This window comes from Oncorhynchus masou, chromosome 31, assembly GCF_036934945.1.
Source record: "Oncorhynchus masou masou isolate Uvic2021 chromosome 31, UVic_Omas_1.1, whole genome shotgun sequence".
NCBI lineage: Eukaryota > Metazoa > Chordata > Actinopteri > Salmoniformes > Salmonidae > Oncorhynchus > Oncorhynchus masou.
Window position 1 is genome coordinate 47,257,325 of NC_088242.1, and position 21,822 is coordinate 47,279,146.

The 21,822-nt window shown below is 46.5% G+C and overlaps 1 pseudogene; it reads left to right on the forward strand.

Annotated features, from left to right (window-relative positions):
* LOC135525215 (filamin-C-like) overlaps positions 1–21,822 on the forward strand; it is a 69,794-nt pseudogene that overhangs the window by 32,766 nt on the left and 15,206 nt on the right.

The following is a 21,822-nucleotide window of genomic DNA, read 5'->3' on the forward strand; positions in this document are numbered from 1 at the left end:
TGTATCAGCATATCGATTGCGCCACCAGGGCTGGCAAAACCTTGGATCACTGTTATTCTAACTTCCGTGACGCATATAAGGCCCTGCCCCGCCCCCCTTTCGGAAAAGCTGACCACGACTCCATTTTGCTGATCCCTGCATACAGAGAGAAACTGAAACAAGAAGCTCCTACGCTGAGGTCTGTCCAACGCTGGTCCGACCAAGCTGATTCCACACTCCAAGACTGCTTCCATCACGTGGACTGGGACATGTTTCGTATTGCGTCAGGCAACAACATTGACGTATACGCTGATTCGGTGTGCAAGTTCATTAGAACTTGCGTTGAAGATGTCATTCCCATAGCAACAATTAAAACATTCCCTAACCAGAAACCGTGGATTGATGGCAGCATTCGCGTGAAACTGAAAGCACGAACCACTGCTTTTAATCAGGGCAAGGTGTCTGGTAATATGACTGAATACAAACAGTGCAGCTATTCCATCCGTAAGGCTATCAAACAAGCTTAGCGTCAGTATAGAGACAAAGTAGAATCTTAATTCAACGGCTCAGACACAAGAGGTATGTGGCAGGGTCTACAGTCAATCACGGACTATAAGAATAAATCCAGCTCAGTCACGGACCAGGATGTCTTGCTCCCAGGCAGACTAAATAACTTTTTTGACCGCTTTGAGGACAATACAGTGCCACTGACACGGCCTGCAACGGAAACATGTGGTCTCTCCTTCACTGCAGCCGAGGTGAGTAAAAAATGTAAACGTGTTAACCCTAGCAAGGCTGCAGGCCCAGACGGCATCCCCAGCCGCGCCCTCAGAGCATGCGCAGACCAGCTGGCTGGTGTGTTTACAGACATATTCAATCAATCCCTATACCAGTCTGCTGTTCCCACATGCTTCAAGAGGGCCACCATTGTTCCTGTTCCCAAGAAAGCTAAGGTAACTGAGTTAAACGACGTCCGCCCCGTAGCACTCACTTCCGTCATCATGAAGTGCTTTGAGAGACTAGTCAAGGACCATATCACCTCCACCCTACCTGACACCCTAGACCCACTCCAATTTGCTTACCGCCCAAATAGGTCCACAGACGATGCAATCTCAACCACACTGCACACTGCCCTAACCCATCTGGACAAGAGGAATACCTATGTGAGAATGCTGTTCATCGACTATAGCTCGGCATTTAACACCATAGTACCCTCCAAGCTCGTCATCAAGCTCGAGACCCTGGGTCTTGACCCCGCCCTGTGCAACTGGGTACTGGACTTCCTGACGGGCCGCCCCCAGGTGGTGAGGGTAGGAAACAACATCTCCACACCGCTTATCCTCAACACTGGGGCCCCACAAGGGTGCGGTTTGAGCCCTCTCCTGTACTCCCTGTTCACCCACAACTGCGCGGCAACGCACGCCTCCAACTCAATCATCAAGTTTGCGGACAACACAACAATGGTAGGCTTGATAACTAACAACGACGAGACGGCCTACAGGGAGGTGAGGGCCCTCGAAATGTGGTGTCAGGACAATAACCTCACACTCAACGTCAACAAAACTAAGGAGATGATTGTGAACTTCAGGAAACAGCAGAGGGAACACCCCCCTATCCACATCGATGGAACAGTAGTGGAGAGGGTAGTAAGTTTTAAGTTCCTCGGCATACACATCACAGACAAACTGAATTGGTCCACTCACACAGACAGCATCGTGAAGAAGGCGCAGCAGCGCCTCTTCAACCTCAGGAGGCTGAAGAAATTTGGCTTGTCACCAAAAGCACTCACAAACTTCTACAGATGCAGAATCGAGAGCATCCTGGCGGGCTGTATCACCGCCTGGTACGGCAACTGCTCCGCCCACAACCGTAAGGCTCTCCAGAGGGTAGTGAGGTCTGCACAACGTATCACCGGGGGCAAACTACCTGCCCTCCAGGACACCTACACCACCCGATGTTACAGGAAGGCCACAAAGATCATCAAGGACAACACCCACCCGAGCCACTGCCTGTTCACCCCGCTATCATCCAGAAGGCGAGGTCAGTACAGGTGCATCAAAGCTGGGACTGAGAGACTGAAAAACAGCTTCTATCTCAAGGCCATCAGACTGTTAAACAGCAACCACTAACATTGAGTGGCTGCTGCCAACACACTGACTCAACTCAAGCCACTTCAATAATGGGAATTGATGGGAAAGGATGTAAAATATCACTAGCCACTTTAAACAATGCTACCTTATATAATGTTTACATTCATCTCATATGTATACGTATATACTGTACTCTATCATTTTTTTATTTTATTTTTTTATTTCACCTATATTTAACCAGGTAGGCTAGTTGAGAACAAGTTCTCATTTACAACTGCGACCTGGCCAAGATAAAGCATAGCAGTGTGAACAGACAACACAGAGTTACACATGGAGTAAACAATTAACAAGTCAATAACACAGTAGACAAAAAAAGGGGAGTCTATATACAATGTGTGCAAAAGGCATGAGGAGGTAGTCGATAAATTACAATATTTTCAGATTAACACTGGAGTGATAAATGATCAGATGATCATGTACAGGTAGAGATATTGGTGTGCAAAAGAGCAGAAAAGTAAATAAATAAAAACTGTGGGGATGAGGTAGGTGAAAATGGGTGGGCTATTTACCAATAGATTATGTACAGCTGCAGTGATTGGTTAGCTGCTCAGATAGCTGATGTTTGAAGTTGGTGAGGAAGATAAAGGTCTCCAACTTCAGCGATTTTTGCAATTCGTTCCAGTCACAGGCAGCAGAGTACTGGAACGAAAGGCGGCCGAATGAGGTGTTGGCTTTAGGGATGATCAGTGAGATACACCTGCTGGAGCGTGTGCTACGGATGGGTGTTGCCATCGTGACCAGTGAACTGAGATAAGGCGGAGCTTTACCTAGCATGGCCTTGTAGATGACCTGGAGCCAGTGGGTCTTGCGACGAATATGTAGCGAGGGCCAGCCGACTAGAGCATACAAGTCGCAGTGGTGGGTAGTATAAGGTGCTTTAGTGACAAAACGGATGGCACTGTGATAAACTGCATCCAGTTTGCTGAGTAGAGTTTTGGAAGCTATTTTGTAGATGACATCGCCGAAGTCGAGGATCGGTAGGATAGTCAGTTTTACTAGGGAAAGCTTGGCAGCGTGAGTGAAGGAGGCTTTGTTGCGGAATAGAAAGCCGACTCTTGATTTGATTTTCGATTGGAGATGTTTGATATGGGTCTGGAAGGAGAGTTTGCAGTCTGGCCAGGAGTTATCAACCAGGGTTGCGGTTTAGCTCGATAGCTAGTTGTAAAGATCCAGCTGAAAGATGTTCCGTTTGCGGTGGGAATCCGGGGATAAAAATAATAGGTCCGTTATGCTCTGGTTAGCGTCGCGTTGTTCGAACTGGCGAGAGCTTTCCGAGCTAAGGGTTAGCTGATGACCAGTTAGCTGAAGACCGCTAGCATAGCAGGTGGTTAGCTTCAGTTGAGGGGTTCCGGTTCCGAAGTAAATATAAATACTTTAGGAAAAGTAGCTACATTGGGTGAGACGGGTTGCAGGAGAGTATTTGGAAGCGAGCAAAAATGTTTTTAAAGATATGCGAAGAAAAATATCTAAAAAATATATATATATATATATCTAAAACGAAAAAGAGACGATATTTACAGAGAGACGATACGACAGGACGACTTACTGCTACGCCATCTTGGATATGACATGTCATCTACTGCATCCTAATGTAATACATGTATCACTAGCCACTTTAACTATGCCACTTTGTTTACATCCTCATCTCATATGTATATACTGTACTCGATACCATCTACTGTATCTTGCCTATGCTGCTCTGCACCATCACTCATTCATATCTTTATGCACATGTTCTTTATCCCCTTACACTGTGTATAAGAAATTAGTTTTGGAATTGTTAGTTAGATTACTTGTTGGTTATTACTGCATTGTCGGAACTGGAAGCACAAGCATTTCGCTACACTCGCATTAACATCTGCTAACCATGTGTATGTGACAAATAAAATTTGATTTGATTTGGCTAGCTGGAGGTTTTAATAGAGTTCTGTCAAGTTAATGTTATTACGGTATAACAATGGGGGGAAGATGTGTTATTTTTGTGTATTAATGATTAGTCTCACATCTCCATAGTTACCACGTCTCATTCATTATCTGAACGAATCTTAGGAAGAAAGGTTCACTCGAGATAAAATATCAGAAATGCATTGAAAGTCGTCTTAGATAGATATAACTTAATTGCCCTGCATAGTAAAACCAGCATGGCCATCATACAACATCATGTACAGTATATCTGCCATAAAATCACCTGTAATCATGTGTATCTGTCCACTGAGAGCACTACACACACACAGCACTGTGAGATATTGAAACCATCTGATTGGTCTGTCTGTTCCAGGTATGCATGTGATTGAGGTACTGTATGACGAGGTGGCCATCCCTAAGAGTCCCTTCAGGGTGTCAGTGGTGGAGGGATGTGACCCCACCCGGGTCAGGGCCTACGGGCCAGGGCTCGAGGGAGGACTCATCAACACACCCAACTGCTTCACCATCGAGACCAGGTACAATTTCAAGTTCTTGAGTCCAGGGGGTTACTCTGTCTTTCCCTATCCTGGTCCCATATCTGTTTGTGCTATCCTAACCCAAGATGGCGTAGCAGTCAGACGTCTTGTCGTGTCGTGTCGTGTCCCTTGTATATATATATTCATTTTTTTACATATTTTTCTTTGCATATCTTTTAAAACATTTTGCTAAACCTCAACATCTAAATTCTCTCCTGCAACCCGCCTCGCCCAATGTAGCGTGGATCTGCTTTTTTTTCTAAAGTATTTATATTTACTTCGGATCCGGAATCACTCAACTGAAGCTAGCCAGCTAACTACCAGCTATCAGTCAGCAAACCATTGCTAGCGTTCATCAGCTAACCTGTCATCAGCTAACCTTTAGCTCGGAAAGCTCTCGCCAGTTCGAACAACGCGACTCTAACCAGAGCATAACGGACCTATTATTTTTATCCCCGGATTCCCACTGCAAGCGGAACATTTTCAGCTGGATCTTCACAACTAACTAACCGCAACCCCGGATGATTACTCCTGGCTAGCGTTTCCATCCACTTAGCTTGAAGCTAGCCCGGCCAGAGCTCCTGTGCAACCACCGAAGCGTACTCCTGGGCTACAATGTCCGGACCCACGACCGGTCTATCGATGTCACCGCATGAAGAGGCATAAACAGACTCACCCCATCACAACGTCCCCCAAAGGCTAACTTTCTAGCCCTTGCTATCTGCTTGCTTGCTAATTCGGCCTGCTAACTGCTAGCTTGTTTAGCCCCCGGTCCGATAACTGCTAGCTTTTTCAGCCCCGGCCTACTAACTGTTAGCTTGTAAGCACAGGCCTGTCTGAATCGCCGTGTCCCCAGCCAGCCCAACCACTCACTGGACCCATATTTACGTTCAATCTCTTTTCGATTTTTAATTCGATTATACCTTCCGGTAACCTGCCTCACCCAATGTGATACGGAATAGCTATTATTTTTAATTTTTAGAACACATTCAAGAACCTCCAGAAACTAACCAGCTCACAAGCTATTTAGTCATTGTTAGCCACTGCTAGGGGCTTTTACCTTCTGCACTTCTGCACAGCCAGCCAGTTTTTTTTAACCTGGATAATACTCGCCAGTCTAGCTTCCCTGCCCCATCCACCGCTGCCCCCTAGACACTGATCACTTGGCTACATAGCTGATGCATGCTGGACTGTCCATTAATCACGGTACTCCATTCTGCTTGTTTATGTTTTATCTGTCGGCCCCAGCCGCACTCAGGCTCTGTGTGTAGTTAATCCGACCCTCCCTGCCTAGTCAACGCCATTTTACCTGCTGTTGTTGTGCTAGCTGATTAGCTGTTGTTGTCTCACCTACTGTTTTAGCTAGCTCTCACAATTCAACACCTGTGATTACTGTATGCCTCGCTGTATGTATCTCTCAAATGTCAATATGCCTTGTATACTGTTGTTCAGGTTAGTTATCATTGTTTTAGTTTACAATGGAGCCCCTAGTTCCACTCTTCATACCCCTGATACCTCTTTTGTCCCACCTCCCATACATGTGGTGACCTCACCCATTACAAACAGCATGCCCGGAGATACAACCTCTCTTATCATCACCCAGTGCCTGGGCCTACCTCCGCTGTACCCGCACCCCACCATTCCCCTGTCTGCGCATTATGCCCTGAATATATTCTACCACGCCCAGAAATCTGCTCCTTTTATTCTCTGTCCCCAACGCTCATACTACTCCTCCTCTGTTCCTCTGGTGATGTGTAGGTAAACCCAGGCCCTGCATGTCCCCAGGCACCCTCATTTGCTGACTTCTGTGATCGAAAAAGCCTTGGTTTCATGCATGTCAACATCAGAAGCCTCCTCCCTAAGTTTGTTTTACTCACTGCATTTTGCACACTCTGCTAACCCTGATGTCCTTGCCGTGTCTGAATCCTGGCTCAGGAAGGCCGCCTACAATTCTGAGATTTCCATACCCAACTATAACATTTTCCATCAAGATAGAACTGCCAAAGGGGGAGGAGTTGCAGTCTACTGCAGAGATAGCCTGCAAAGTAATGTCATACTTTCCAGGTCCATACCCAAACAGTTCGAACTACTAATTATAAAAATTACTCTCTCCAGAAATAAGTCTCTCACTGTTGCCGCCTGCTACCGACCCCCCTCAGCTCCCAGCTGTGCCCTGGTCACCATTTGTGAATTGATCGCCCCCCCATCTAGCTTCGTAGTTTGTTCTGTTAGGTGACCTAAACTGGGATATGCTTAACACCCCGGCAGTCCTACAATCTAAGCTAGATGCCCTCAATCTCACACAAATCATCAAGGAACCCACCAGGTACAACCCTAAATCTGTAAACAAGGGAACCCTCATAGACGGCATCCTGACCAACTGGCCCTCCAAATACACCTCCGCTGTCTTCAACCAGGATCTCAGTGATCACTGCCTCATTGCCTGTATCCGCTATGGAGCCGCAGTCAAACGACCACCCATCATCACTGTCAAACGCTCCCTAAAACACTTCTGTGAGCAGGCCTTTCTAATCGACCTGGCCCGGGTACCCTGGAAGGACATTGACCTCATCCCGTCAGTTGAGGATGCCTGGTCATTCTTTAAAAGTAACTTCCTCACCATTTTAGATAAGCATGCTCCGTTCAAAAAATGCAGAACTAAGAACAGATATAGCCCTTGGTTCACTCCAGACCTGACTGCCCTCGACCAGCACAAAAACATCCTGTGGCGGACTGCAATAGCATCGAATAGTCCCCGCGATATGCAACTGTTCAGGGAAGTCAGGAACCAATACACGCAGTCAGTCAGCAAAGCTAAGGCCAATTTCTTCAGGCAGAAATTTGCATCCTGTAGCTCCAACTCCAAAAAGTTCTGGGACACTGTGAAGTCCATGGAGAACAAGAGCACCTCCTCCCAGCTGCCCACTGCACTGAGGCTAGGCAAAACGGTCACCACCGATAAATCCATGATTATCGAAAACTTCAACAAGCATTTCTCAACGGCTGGCCATGCCTTCCGCCTGGCTACTCCAACCTCGGCCAACAGCTCCGCCCCCCCCGCAGCTACTCGCCCAAGCCTCTCCAGGTTCTCCTTTACCCAAATCCAGATAGCAGATGTTCTGAAAGAGCTGCAAAACCTGGACCCGTACAAATCAGCTGGGCTTGACAATCTGGACCCTCTATTTCTGAAACCCTCCACCGCCATTATCGCAACCCCTATTACCAGCCTGTTCAACCTCTCTTTCATATCGTCTGAGATCCCCAAGGATTGGAAAGCTGCCGCAGTCATCCCCCTCTTCAAAGTGGGAGACACCCTGGAACCAAACTGTTACAGATCTATATCCATCCTGCACTGCCTGTCTAAGGTCTTCGAAAGCCAAGTCAACAAACAGGTCACTGACCATCTCGAATCCCGCCGTACCTTCTCAGCTCTGCAATCTGGTTTCCGAGCCGGTCACGGGTGCACCTCAGCCACGCTCAAGGTACTAAACGATATCATAACCGCCATCGATAAAAGACAGTACTGTGCAGCCATCTTCATCGACCTTGCCAAGACTTTCAACTCTGTCAATCACCATATTCTTATCGGCAGACTCAGTAGCCTCGGTTTTTCTGATGACTGCCGTGCCTGGTTCACCAACTACTTTGCAGACAGAGTTCAGTGTGTCAAATCGGAGGGCATGCTGTCCGGTCCTCTGGCAGTCTCTATGGGGGTGCCACAGGGTTCAATTCTCGGGCCGACTGTTTTCTCTGTATATATCAATGATGTTGCTCTTGCTGCGGGCCCTGATCCACCTCTACGCAGACAACACCATTCTATATACTTCCGGCCCGTCCTTGGACACTGTGCTATCAAACCTCCAAACAAGCTTCAATGCCATACAACACTCCTTCCGTGGCCTCCAACTGCTCTTAAACGCTAGTAAAACCATATGCATGCTTTTTAACCGTTTGCTGCCTGCACCCAGCATCACCACCCTGGATGGTTCCGACCTTGAATATGTGGACATCTATAAGTACCTAGGTGTCTGGCTAGACTGTAAACTCTCCTTCCAGACTCATATCAAACATCTCCAATCGAAAATCAAATCTAGAGTCGGCTTTCTATTCCGCAACAAAGCCTCCTTCACTCACGCCGCCAAACATACCCTAGTAAAACTGACTCTCCTACCGATCCTCGACTTCGGCGATGTCATCTACAAAATAGCTTCCAACACTCTACTCAGCAAACTGGATGCAGTTTATCACAGTGCCATCCGTTTTGTCACTAAAGCACCTTATAACACCCACCACTGCGACCTCTATGCTTTAGTCGGCCGGCCCTCGCTACATATTCGTCGACAGACCCACTGGCTCCAGGTCATCTACAAGTCCATGCTAGGTAAAGCTCCGCCTTATCTCAGTTCACTGGTCACGATGGCAACACCCACCCGTAGCACGTGCTCCAGCAGGTGTATCTCACTGATCATCCGTAAAGCCAACACCTTATTTGGCCGCCTTTCGTTCCAGTTCTCTGCTGCCTGTGACTGGAACGAATTGCAAAAATCGCTGAAGTTGGAGACTTTTATCTCCCTCACCAACTTCAAACATCTGCTATCTGAGCAGCTAACCGATCGCTGCAGCTGTACATAGACTATTGGTAAATAGCCCACCCATTTTTAACTACCTCATCCCTATACTGTTTTTATTTATTTACTTCTCTGCTCTTTTGCACACCAATATCTCTACCTGTACATGACCATCTGATCATTTATCACTCCAGTGTTAATCTGCAAAATTGTAATTTTTCGCCCACCTACTCATGCCTTTTGCACACAATATATATAGACTCTTGTTTTTTCTACTGTGTTATTGACTTGTTAATTGTTTACTCCATGTGTAACTCTGTGTTGTCTGTTCACACTGCTATGCTTTATCTTGGCCAGGTCGCAGTTGCAAATGAGAACTTGTTCTCAACTAGCCTACCTGGTTAAATAAAGGTGAAATAAAAAAATATATAAAAAAATAAAAAATCACAGCAAAGGAAAAGATTGCATACACACAGCCAATGTTTTTGAGCTGGTGCTGGATATCAAATAATATGTTCAGTAAATGCTCAAAAACATTTTAGCTAGTTAAGCACATAAGAACACATGATCTGAGGAAAATCATTCACAAATCCAATGTCTTTCAATTCTTCCAAAAATGAGAAAGCCTTTCCTATGAAAGCAATGTAATTGATGTGAAATTACCATTAAAGTTGATCATTGTCTGTGTTCTCTAGGGGTGCTGGTACTGGAGGCCTGGGCCTGACCATAGAGGGAGCGTCAGAGGCAAAAATTACCTGTAAAGATAACAAAGATGGCAGCTGCAGCGTAGAGTACGTTACCTTCACACCTGGAGAGTACGACGTCAATATCAACTTCGGAGGACACCCGATTCCAGGTAATGCCTCATACACATACACATTCTAGTTACATTAGTCGTATGTACAGGATACACATGGTATACATCAAGGATGGGCAGCTGATGTGGGTGGGGGCCACAAAACATCTGAACTCATCGTGAGGGGCCACAGTGGCTCGTGGGTCTGTGTACCCACATCCATACACCCACATACAGGCATAGCCTGGCTGGCTAAATGACTGTGGAGAGAAAAAAAAGGTTTAAAGTGAATTTCCTGCAATTCTATACATGTTGCAGAGAGAAGATTTATTTGTATTTATTTTTAATTTCATGCAATTTTGCTATGGGGCGGAGAGAATAATTTGCAGTTTAACAGCTAATTTCCTGCAATTCTATTCATTTTGCCATAAGGTGGAGAGACATGTTTGTAGTTTTGATTGTGATATATTAGTGAGAGTGACTAACAAAGTCATTGGGGGCCTCCCGGTCAGTATTTTTACCATGATTACCTCAAGTTTTGACAGCAGGCTAGACATTGGCTATATTGAGTGACTGTCAGTGACTAACATAACAATAGAAAATCTGCTGAAACACAACCAAATTTCAAAATTGCATAGAGTTGATCAGGCTGTTGATTGTGTCCTGTGGAATGCTGTCCCACTCCTCTTCAATGGATGTGCGAACTTGCTGGATATTGGTGGGAACTGAAACACACTGTCGTACATGTCGATCCAGAGCATCCCTAACATGCTCAATGGGTGACATGTCTGGTGAGTATGCAGGCGAAGAACTGGGACATTTTCAGCTTCTAGGATTTGTGTACAGATCCTTGAAACATAGGGCCGTGCCTTATCATGCTGAAACGTGATGAGGTGATGGAGGCGGATTAAGTTGTCCTTAGTTTATAGATGCCCATACCATAACCCCACCACCACCATGGAGAACTATTTTGACAACGTTGACAGGAGTAAAACGGTCGCCCACAGGACGCCATACGCCAGGACGAAAACGGGATTCATCCATGAAGAGCACACTCTTCCAGCATGCCAGTTGCCATGGAAGGTGAGCATTTGCCCACTGAAGTCGGTTATGACGCCGAGCTGCGGTCAGGAAAAACCCCGGTGAGGACGACGAGCACGCAGATGAACTTCCCTGAGACGGTTTCTGATAGTATGTGCAGAAAGTCTTCGGTTGTGCAATCCCACAGTTTCATCAGCTGTCTCGTGGTTTGGTCTCAGATAATCCCGCAGGCGAAGAAGCCGGATGTGGAGGTCCTGGGCTGGCAGGGTTACAGGGTTGTAAGTCTGGATGGACGTACTGCCAGATTCTCTGAAATGACATTGGAGGCGGGTTATGGTAGAGAAATGAGCATTAAATTCTCTAGCAACAGCTCTGGCAGACATTTTTGCAGTCAGCATGCCAATTGCACACTCCCTCAACTTCAGACATCTATGGCATTGTGTTGTGAGACAAAACTGCACATTTTAAAGTGGCCTTTTACCTTCCCCAGAACAAGGTGCACCTTTGTAATGAGCATGCTGTTTATTCAGCTTCTTGATATACCACATCTGTCAGGTGGATGGATTATCTTGAGACAAATGCTCCCTAAAAGGGATGTAAACAAATTTGTGCACAAAATTTGGGAAAATAAGCTTTTTGTGAATATGGAACATTTCTGGGACTTTTTATTTTAGCTCATGAAACATGGGACTGACACTTTACATGTATACAGTGCATTCGAAAAGTATTCAGAAACCCACATTTTGTTACGTTACATCATTATTGTACAATTGATGTAATTGTTTTTTCCCTCCTCAAACCTTGCTGCAGAAATGTTTTGGTACCCTTCCTCAGATCTGTGCCTCGACACAATCCAGTCTGAGCTCTACAGACAATTCCTTTGACCTCATGGCTTGGTTTTTGCTCTGACATGCATTGTCAACTGTGGGACCGTTATATAGGCAGATGTGTGCCTTTCCAAATCATGTCCAATCAATTGAATTTACCACAGGTGGACTCCAATCAAGTTTCAATTTAGAGTCTCATAGCAAAGCAACTGAATACTTATCTAAATAAGCTATTTCCCTATTTATTTATTTATTTTGACAAATTTGCAAACATTTCTAAAAAACAGTTTTCGCTTAATCATTATGGGGCATTGTGCGTAGATTGCTGAGCATTTTTTTTATTTAATCAATTTTGGATAAAGGCTGAAACCTAACAAAATGTGGAAAAAGTCAAGGGGTCTGAATACTTCCTGAATACTTCCTGAAGTCACTATATATGCACTAACACTATATATTTATAATTATTTTTTATTTTTTTGTGTATGTGAAGTTTTTGAAAATTGATCCGCAGACCCACAAAAGAACGGTTCACGGGCTGCCAGTTGCCCATCCTTGGTTTACACCGTCCAAAGAAATGCTTTCTTGCAGGTTCCTTCTCGACAATGCAACAACAATAAGATTTAATAACAGATAAGACTCCTAACATAAAGTGAATGGCTCAGTAGAATAGAATAAACATTTTAGTGTGAGTATAATACAGGGAGGAACAATTGATAGTCCAATAATTAATAGACCCCACATAAACACACATACAATCACATACACTTACACACTGCATGGAGAAGAAGCAGCAGAATCATCACCATAATACAAGTTTCAAGTTTATTTGCTATGCATAATGAATAGTGAAAATCTTACCCCAGCTCTCACGATAAAAACACCACAAAAACACAATATCCAATACTTCTCAATATCTCTCTCTTCCACTGGCTGCCTCTGATTGCCTTCTTCCCTATCATCCTAATAAAAAAGCTGACCATACAGTGTCTCTCCATGTGTCGTCTGCAGGCAGTCCGTTCCGCGTGCCAGTGAGGGATGTGGTGGATCCCAGTAAGGTGAAATGTTCAGGCCTAGGTTTGGGTGACAGAGTCAGAGCCCACCTACCTCAGACCTTTACTGTGGACACTATACAGGCAGGACAGGCAAATCTGGAGGTCAGTCTCATAGGACCATCAGGTAGGACGAACTCGACATACTTGACTTTTCTCACACATGCACACACTCAAACATAAAAAAGCACCCATAAACACACACACACACATACACATGAATGTTTACAGTTTATAGTGACTTATTTGAATGTAGCTAATCTGTCCTCTTTTCCCCATAGGTTCAGAGCCTGTTGCTGTAATAAATAACAGTGATGGTACACACACAGTCAACTACACTCCAGTTCATGATGGCCCTTACACTGTGTCAGTTAAATATGGAGACCAGGAGGTTCCTCGCAGGTGAGACAGACTGGACAAAACTAGATTTACCGGAAACCCTTACTGTAAAATCCTCATTTGCTTTTCTGTATGAATTTCATACATTTTCAATAGGGTCATGAAATATATATACTGTATTTATAATTTTTTTGCTCTCTCTCTCTCTCTCTCTCTCTCTCTCTCTCTCTCTCTCTCTCTCTCTCTCTCTCTCTCTCTCTCTGTCCACAGTCCATTCAAGGTGAGATCTCAGCCTGGTCATGATTCCAGTAAGGTTTGTGCAAGCGGTCCAGGTCTGGACAAATCAGGTGTGCCCGCCAGCCTGCCAGTGGAGTTCACCATTGATGCCCGCGGCGCAGGAGAGGGACTGCTCACTGTACATATACTGGTGGGTAACCCCCCACCCCACCCCACCCACCCACACACACCCCACACACATTAACATCCTCTTAACATCCTCTTCCCCTGTAGGACCAAGAATGCAAGCCAAAGAAGGCTACCATCTATGATAACAGAGATGGGACCTACATAGTGTCTTACGTACCAGACTCCACCGGCCATTACACAATCATGATCAAGTATGGAGGCGATGAGATCCCCTACTCTCCCTACCATATCTTAGCCCTGCCCACTGGAGACGCCAGCAAGTGTCTGCTCACTGGTACACCTCTCATTTTCCCTTCTATTCTATTTTATTTTCTCTTTTCAATAGTCTGAATTTTCTCTCTCCTTATTCCCAGTGTTTATCGGAGGACATGCCCTGGCATCAGGTCTGACTAAGATGCAGGTGCACGAGGAGGCCATCATCTCTGTGGACACAAAGGCTGCTGGGAAGGGCAAGGTGACCTGCTCGGTCATGACCCCAGAGGGGGTGGAGCTAGACATGGATGTGCAGGAGAACCGTGATGGAACCTTCGACATCTACTACACCGCTCCAGAACCAGGAAAATATGTCATCACCATCCGCTTCGGAGGACAGCACATACCCAAGAGCCCCTTCCATGTTACGGTTGAGTACATATTAGTAATATATATTTGTGTGTTAATTAATATATATCCACACTAATATTCAAAAGTTTGGGGTCACTAAGATTTTAAAAGAAAGCACATTTTTTGTCCATTAAAATAACATCAAATTGATCAGATATATAGTGTACATATTATTAATGTTGTAATTGACTATTTTAGCTGGAAACGGCTGATTTTTTATGGAATATCTACCTAATGGGCCTCTGTACATAGGCGTACAGAGGCCCAATATCAGCAACCATCACTCATGTGTTCCAATTTTAAAAGGCTAATTGATCATTAGAAAAACATTTTTCAATTATGTTAACACAGCTGAAAAATGTTGTCCTGATTAAAGAAGCAATTAAACTGGCCTTATTTAGACTAGTTGAGTATCTGAGCATCAGCATTTGTGGGTTCGATTACAGGCTCAAAATGGCCAGAAACAAAGAACTTTCTTCTGAACTTGTCAATGTATTCTTGTTTTGAGAAATTAAGGCTTGCTCCGTTGTTTAAAGGGGCCTCCCACTCCTCTTTTTATTCTGGTTAGGGCCAGTTTGTGCTGTTCTGTGAAGGGAGTAGTACACAGCGTTCATTTCTCAGAACAAGAATAGACTGACAAGTTTCAGAAACGTCTGTGTCTTTTGCAGACGTTTTTATGCAGAACAACTTACAGTTAGTGCATTCATCTTATTAAGATACTGTGGCTAGTTGGGACAACCACATATCACAGTCATAGTAAGCGAGTGCAATAGAGGGTGCTGTGGGATTATTTACGATACTCTTTCAAGAGGTAGGGTTTCAGATGTTTTCAGAATATGGGTAGGGCCTCTGCTGTCCTAGCTACAGGGAGAAGCTGGTTCCACCATTGGTGTGCCAGGACAGAGAAGATCTTGGACTGGTAAGAGCGGGAGCCAAAAGACCAGAGGTGGCAGAAAGGAGGGCTTGGATTTGGGTGTAGGGTTTGAGCATAGTCTGAAGGGTAGGGAGGAGCAGTTCCTCTTGCTACTCAGTTGGTAAGTACTATGGTTGTCACGCCCTGGTCTATATTTATTATGTTTATCTTCATTTATTGGGTTAGGCCAGGGTGTGACATTGGTTTATTTGTGGTGTGTTTCGTCTTGGGGTTGTGTGGGGTGTATAGCATAGTCAATGGCTGCCTGAGGCGATTCTCAATCAGAGTCAGGTGATTATCATTGTCTCTGATTGGGAACCATATTTAGGTAGCTATATTCTTTGTGTGTTTCGTGGGTGATTGTCCTTAGTGTCCTTGTTCCTGTATCTGTGTTAGTTTACACTAGTATAGGCTGTTTCGGTTTTCGTTACGTTCTTTGTTTTGTAGTGTTTGTATTTAGATTCGTGTTACGTTTTTTGTTCATTAAACATGGATCGCAATCTACACGCTGCATTTTGGTCCGACTCTCCTTCACCGCATGAAAACCGTTACAGAATCACCCACCACAAACGGACCAAGCAGCGTGTCAACAGGCAGGTGCAGCAAAGAGAGGAATGGACATGGGAGGAGGAATTATTCGGAGAAGGACCTTGGGATCAGCCTGGAGAATATCGCCGCCCCAAAGAAGAACTGGAGGCGGAGAGAGCTGAGAGGCGCTGGTATGAGGAGGCAGCGCGGCGACGCGGATGGAAGCCCGAGAGTCAGCCCCAAAAATTTATTGGGGGGGCTCAGGGAGAGTGTGGCAGAGTCAGAAGTCAGACCTGAGCCCACTCTCCCTGTTTATTGTGAGGAGCCAAGGAAGAGACCAGAACCGGTGTTGGAGGTGAGCGAAGCAGAGACTGTGAAGGAGTTAATGGGGAAATTGGAGGAGAGAGAAATGAGGGAGTTGCTGTGTTGGTGCTTTTTGCATGGAATTCGCCCGACGGAACGTGTCAGGGATTTGATGGCACCTGGGTCAGCGCTTCATACTCGTCCTAACGTGCGTGTTAGTCGGCTGGTGAAGTTGGTGCCAGCCTCACGCACCAGGCCTCCTGTGCACATCCCTAGCCTTGCACGTCCTGTGCCAACACTGCTCTCAAGATCTCCAGTACGCCTTCACGGTCTAGCCCATCCTGTGCCACCTCCACACACCAGCCCTCCTGATGCGTGGTGCTGGCTCTGGTGGTACTGGCACCAGGCTTCCTGTGCACATCCCTAGCCTTGCACGTCCTGTGCCAACACTGCTCTCAAGATCTCCAGTACGCCTTCACGGTCTAGCCCATCCTGTGCCACCTCCACACACCAGCCCTCCTGATGCGTGGTGCTGGCACTGGTGGTACTGGCACCAGGCTTCCTGTGCGTGTCCTCAGCCCAGTACCACCAGTGCCAGCACCACGCATCAGGCACACAGTGCGCCTCGCATCTCCAGCGCTACCGGAGCCTTTCTTCTCTCCTGCGCTGCCGGAGTCTCCCGTCTGTTCAGCGCTGTCGGAGCCTTTCTCCTCTCCTGCGCTACTGGAGTCTCCCGCCTGTTTAGCGCAGCCAGAGCCTTCCTCCTCTCCTGCGCTGCTGGAGTCTCCCGCCTGTTTAGAGCAGCCAGAGCCTTCCTCCTCTACAACGCTGCTGAAGTCTTCCGCCTGTTTAGCGCAGCCAGAGCTGTCAGTCTACATGGAGCAGCCAGAGCAGTCAGTCTACATGGAGCAGTCAGAGCTGTCAGTCTTCATGGAACAGCCGGAGCTGTCAGTCTACATGGAGCAGCCAGAGCTGTCAGTCTTCATGGAGCAGCCAGAGCAGTCAGTTTACATGGAGCAGCCAGAGCTGTCAGTCTTCATGGAACTGCCGAAGCTGTCAGTCTGCATTGAGCTGCCAGTCTGCATGGAGCAGCCAGAGCTGTCAGTCTACATGGAGCAGCCAGAGCCGCCAGTCAGCCAGACTTTTCCAGATCTGCCAGTCAACCAGATTCTTCCAGATCTGCCAGTCAACCAGACTCTTCCAGATCTGCCAGTCAGCCAGGATCTGCCAGAACTGTCAACCAGCCAGGATCTGCCGGATCCAAATACCAGGCTGAGCTTCCTCTCAGTGCTGGGCTTCCTCTCAGTGCCGGGCTTCCTCTCAGTCCCGAGCTTCCTCTCAGTGCTGAGCTTCCCCTCAGTCTCGAGCTGTCTCTGCCCCGAGCTGCCCCTCTGTCCCGAGCTGCCCCTCTGTCCCGAGCTGCCCCTCTGTCCCGAGCTGCCCCTCTGTCCCGAGCTGCCCCTCAGTCCAGTGGGATTCTGGGTGAGGACTACTAGGCCATGGTCGGCAGCGAAGGTGGACTATCCTAGGATGCGAGGAAGGGGGACAAAGACATTTATAGAGTGGGTCCCTCGCCGGAGCCGGAGGCGCCACCATGGACAGACGCCCACCCGGACTCTCCCTATTGTTTTGATGTGTGTCCGGGAGTCCGCACCTTAGGGGGGGGTTCTGTAACGCCCTGGTCTATATTTATCATGTTTATCTTCATTTATTGGGTCACGCCAGGGTGTGGCATGGGTTTATTTGTGGTGTGTTTCGTCTTGGGGTTGTGTGGGGTGTATAGCATAGTCAATGGCTGCCTGAGGCGGTTCTCAATCAGAGTCAGGTGATTATCGTTGTCTCTGATTGGGAACCATATTTAGGTAGCCATATTCTTTGTGTGTTTCGTGGGTGATTGTCCTTAGTGTCCTTGTTCCTGTATCTGTGTTAGTTTACACTAGTATAGGCTGTTTCGGTTTTCGTTACGTTCTTTGTTTTGTAGTGTTTGTATTTAGATTCGTGTTACGTTTTTTGTTCATTAAACATGGATCGCAATCTACACGCTGCATTTTGGTCCGACTCTCCTTCACCGCATGAAAACCGTTACAATGGTCTTGTAGTGGATTCGAGCTTTGGCTGGAAGCCAGTGGAGTGTGCGGAGGTGTGGAGTGACATGGAAGAACTTGTGAAAGTTGAACACCAGGTTGTCTGCAGCATTCTGGAATAGTTGGAGGGGGTTTGATGGCACAAGCGGGAGCCCAGACCACATCGAGTTGCAGTAGTCCAGATGGGAGATGACAAGTGCCTGGACTAGGACCTGCACCACTTCATGTGTGAGGTAGGGTCGTACTCTACGGATGTTGTAGAGCATAAACCTGCAGGAGCGAGTAACTGCTTTTATGTTGACAGAGAACGACAGGGTGTTGTCCTGGGTCTCGGCAAAGGATTTCCACTCTGGGGGGGGCGACACTGTGGAGTTGTCAACCGTGATGGAGAGGTCTTTGAGTGGGCAGGCCTTCCCCGGAAATAAGAGCAGCTTCGTCTTGTCGAGGTTGAGCTTGAGGTGGTGGGTCGACATCCAAGCTGATATATCTGCCAGGCACACAGAGATGCGTGTCGCCACCTGAGTGTCAGAAGGGGGGAAGAAGAAAAGTAGTTGAGTGCATATAGATAGAAGAGGCCGAGCCCTGGGGGACACCAGTCGTGAAAGTACATAGTGCAGACACAGATCCTCTCCACATCACCTGGTAGGATCGGCCTGCCAGGTAGGATGCAACCCAAGAGTGTGCAGAGATGTCCAGCCCTGAGAGGGTTGATTTGATGTTTCAATGTGTCGAAGGCAGTGGATAGATCTAGGAGGATGAGAACAGAGGATAGAGATTTAGCTTCGGCAGTGCAGAGAGCCTCCATGACACAGAGAAGAGCAGTTTCGGTTGAGTGACCCATCTTGAAGCATGACTGGTTAGAGTCAAGAAGGTTGTTCTGAGAGAGATAACGAGAGAGTTGGTTAGAGACAGCATGCTCAAGTATTTTGTAAAGTACAGAACAAAGATACCGGTCTGCAGTTTTTACGTCAAAGGAGTCTAGTGTTGGTTTTTTGAGGAGGGGAGTGACTCGGGCTATTTTGAAGTCAGAGGGGACGCAGTCAGTGGTCAGGGATGAGTTGATGAGGGAAGTGAGGAATGGGAGAAGGTCTCCAGAGATGGTCTAGAAATGGGAGGGGGTGTGAGGTCGAGCGGGTAGGTTGTAGGGTACTAGTTGCAGGATTTAATCTGGAGAGAGAGGGGGAAAAGAGGTCAAGAAGTAGGGTAGTTCTGTGTGAGTGGGACCAGTGGACTGGGGGACACCAGTCCACTGGTCCCAGTGGCTGAGTGAATGAGGAGCGGATGCTGTCAACCTTTTCAAAGTGGTTGACAAAGTCTGCAGAGATGGAGGAGGGAGGGGGAGGAGGTGAAGAACTAAGGAAGGCTGTGAAGGTGCAAAAGAGTTTCCTGGGGTTAGAGGCAGAAGCTTGAAATGTAGAGTAGAAAGTGGCTTTAACAGTGGATACAGAGGAAGAGAAGGTAGATACGGGGAGTGGAGGGATGATAGATCCTCTGGAATTTTAGTTTTCCTCCAATTTTGTTCAGCTGCCCACATGCTGTTTTGTAAGCTTGCAATGAGTCACTCAGCCACGGAGCAGGAGGGGAGGGCCAAGCCTGCTGGTAAGAAAGGGAACAGTATGAGTCATAGGATGAGAAAAAGGGAGGAGAGTAGGGTTGAAGAGCAGAATCAGGAGACAGGAGGGAGAATAATTTAGCAGAAGGGAGAGATAATAGGATAAGAGGAGGGAGTAGTGGGAGAGAGAGAGAGCGAAGATTGCGACGGCGTAGGACCATCTGGCTTGGGCCTGAGTGGCTAGGTTTGGAGGAGAGGAAGACAGAAAAGGAAACAAAGTTGTGATCAGAGAGCTGGAGCGGGGTTGCAGTGAGATTAGTAGGTAAACAGCCTTTAGTAAAAATGAGGTCAAGCATATTGCCTGCCTTGTGAGTGGGAGAGGTCTGGGAAAGGTTGAGGTCAAAAGAGGCAATGAGGGGAATGAGAGAGTTGGAAAGAAATTAATCGAAGGCAGACAGACGTCAGAAGGTTGAAGTCACCAAGTATGAAGAGCGGTGAGCCATCGTCAGGAAATTAGCTTATCATGGTGTTAAGCTCATTGAGGAACTCTCTAAGGGCACCTGGTGGGTGACAACAATGAGTGGACAAGTGACAGTGACATCATGGAATTCAAATGAGGGGATGGACAGATGAGAGAGGGAGAAAATTCCAAAATATTCACTTAGGAGAAATGAGTAGCCATGTGCCACCACCACGACGACCAGATGCTCTCGGACTATGAAATAAAACACAATCAGATGAAGAGAGAGAAGCTAGAGTAGTAGTGTTGTCTGGGGTGATCCATGTCTGCATCAGGGCCAAAAAGTTAAGGGACTGAAGTGCAGTATAGACTAAGATGAACTCGGGCGTTCTTGACTGCAGATCGGCAGTTCCAAACGCTACCAGAGACCAGGAATTCCATATGGGTTATGCGCACATGGGTACACTAAATTAGGGTAGCAGCCAAGGAGTGTGGAGTGTCTGTATAGCCTACAGGGAGAGGAGCGAACTGGGATAGAAAACAGACACACAGTTGCCAAAGCTACAAAATAGCAAAAATTTGATTTAAAATGTAATTTTCAGGTAGTCATTTACCAGACACTCTTATCCAGAGTGACTTACAGTTAGTGTATTGATATTAAGTAGCTAGGTGGGTATCACAGGAATAGAAATTCATTTCGCCTGAATCAGAGACACAAATTGGGGGGAAGGGGGTCTGTTGAGAGAGTGGTGTGGAGCATTCTGGGGGACAATACTAACATTGGGTAATACTTCACTGCTTTATAACTTGTTGATATCATGTATCAATCTTTATAATGTCTTATAAGGGTTTAACAACATTTTAACTGAGTCAAAAAGGCTGCATTAAAGTTACATTTTTACTTTGTATAGACATAGCTTGCTATAGTTACTCGTACATGTATCATATGCCCTTTTAGGCAACAAATGAGACCATTGTCCTTAGTGACGGCATGGATCAGTTCCGCCCTCTCAACCTGGTCATCCCGTTCACTGTACAGCAGGGACCGATCACAGGTACAGGGACTTTTCCGTAAACTTTCCCAAATTTCCCAGGTTTCCCCCCAAAACCCTAGTTAAAGGATTCCCTCTCTGCTTATGCAAGGATGCAAAGATTATCCTATCAGGATTTGGGGAAAACCTGGAAATTTGGGAAACTTTACAGAACGTTGTAATCCTAACAGATACTCATTAACACATAAAACAGTACACAGGTACCTGTAGATACTCTCCCTGTTTCTGACACAATGACACACTCACTTTCCTTTCCTGGAATTTCCAGGTGAGGTGCGTATGCCCTACGGTAAGACTGCCCATCCCTACATAATAAATGACAATGATGGGACCATCACAGTTAAATTCAACCCTACTGAAAAGGGTCTGCACGAGATGGACATCAACTATGAAGGAAATCACATCCCAGGTAATCACATCCCAGGTACTGTCACGTCCTGACCTTAGTTCCTTTTGTATGTTTCTACTTTAGGCTGGTCAGGGCGAGAGTTGGGGTGGGCATTCTATGTTTTGTTCTTGTGTTTATATTTCTATGTGTTTGGCCTGGTATGGTTCCCAATCAGAGGCAGCTGTCAATCGTTGTCTCTGATTGAGAACCATACTTAGGTAGCCTGTTTTCCCACTCTTGGGTGTGGGAGGTTATTTTCTGTTTCAGTGTTTTTCACCATTCGGGACTGTTTAGTTTTTTCTTTATTCGCTTGTTCGTTTGTT